Source organism: Balaenoptera ricei, chromosome 1, assembly GCF_028023285.1.
Source record: "Balaenoptera ricei isolate mBalRic1 chromosome 1, mBalRic1.hap2, whole genome shotgun sequence".
Classification (NCBI taxonomy): Eukaryota; Metazoa; Chordata; class Mammalia; order Artiodactyla; family Balaenopteridae; genus Balaenoptera; species Balaenoptera ricei.
In genome coordinates, this window is record NC_082639.1 from 191,201,163 (window position 1) to 191,202,785 (window position 1,623).

General features: G+C 46.9%; 1 pseudogene; it reads left to right on the forward strand.

Annotated features, from left to right (window-relative positions):
* Positions 1-1,042: 1,042 nt before the first annotated feature.
* LOC132354295 (HIG1 domain family member 1A, mitochondrial-like) lies at positions 1,043-1,320 on the forward strand (annotated as a pseudogene).
* The last annotated feature ends 303 nt before the right edge of the window (positions 1,321-1,623 follow it).

The window sequence follows — 1,623 nt, forward strand, 5'->3', positions numbered from 1 at the left end:
GCTGTACATCCTGATAATGACTGCCCAAGTCAGTGAATTGATGGCGAATTCTACAGCTCTGTATCACCAACATAAAAATCCCAGGGGAAACAGGAAATTTCCAAGCTTCTGTAGGGTCTGAAGCTCATCTTTGGTTCTCAAGGTTCGTACCTCTCGGACATCTGATCTCAATTCAGTTGGGTAGGAAATGGTGGTGTGTCCGTAAGTGTGACCTACCCGCTAACCCGCGTCTCTGATCCATGTGCACGTCTCTCACCTCGTTTCCGAGTCACAGTGTTAAATTCCCCCCCCCCCACAGACTGTTCCATTCTCCCTTTGCAAACTGTGTCTTGCTTACATATGTGAAATTAATGGTGGCTAGTGGGCCACAGGTGCTCAAGAAGGTAGCAAGAGAACAAAACTTCAGGGGCAGGGCTGACAGTATGTGTTGCTTACCCTGTCCATTCTCTCTTGCTTCCTTGTCAACAGAACCCTCATTTCTCCCCACTGGAAAAGTGACCCCATTGTGAGCTCAGCTCAAGGCTAAGTCCTGAATATTCTCACGGCCACGCCACCAGGGACGGGTTTAGGGACGGGCTTGTGACCAGGATCTCGCCCACGGCATGGAGAGGAATCTTCTGGCATGTTACTGGGAGGATTTCTTTCCTGATGGAAAGCTAGAAAACAGGACACCCTCATCTAATGCACTGGACCTTGTTTCTTTGTCCAGTGTGATTCCTGGGACGGCTGCGGCCCCCTGGCAACCATGAAGCTGCCAGAGGAGAGGGCATCATGTTGGCAACGGCAGAGACAGAGAGAACCAGGGCCCTGGTGACATCAGCGAGTCATGAGTGACCCAGCCCTGGAGTGGCCCCATCGCTGACTCTCTTAGGATTTGAGAGAGACGATATTTTCCTTATTGTTGAAGCAGTTCAGGCTGGGCTTTCTCTTACTTGCAGCTTCACTAAACCAAGGGGAAAGCAATGCCTTTTTAAGATAATCTAGAGAGAAGCCAGTTGGAGCCTGTGACATCTTGTCATTGTCTGAAGATTCTTCAATCACTATGTCAAGTGACACAGATGTTTCTCTTCCGTCCTATGATGAAGATCAGGGATCTAAACTTATCCGAAAAGCTAGAGAGGCACCATTTGTCCCCACTGGAACAGCAGGTTTTGCAGCAATCGTTGCATATGGATTATATAAATGGAAGAGCTGGGGCAATACTAAACTGTTCACCTGATCCACATGCACGTGGCAGCCCAAGGCTTTGTTGTGGGACCAATGGTTCTTGGTATGGGCTCTTCCACGTATCAAGAATTCTGGGCAAAACCTAAACCTTAGAAGAGGAGATGCTGTCTTGATCTTGGTGGTGCTTGCTTTAGTTAGACATCTCATATTGAGGTTATATGTTTATGTTGAAAATAAATTCTGTGGGTCGAACAATAACATGGTAATTTGAATATTGGCTTCCTTTCTTGCAGGCTTGATTTGCTTAGTGACTAGTTCACTAGCTAGGTCATTCAGGGGAGTCAGATTAGCACAAAAACATGTCACTTTTAAATGCACTTGATAGTCGTACAATGTCCACCTTCTTAAACTCTTCTGATAAAATTAGTTGTAAAGGGCTTCCCTGGTGGTGCAGTG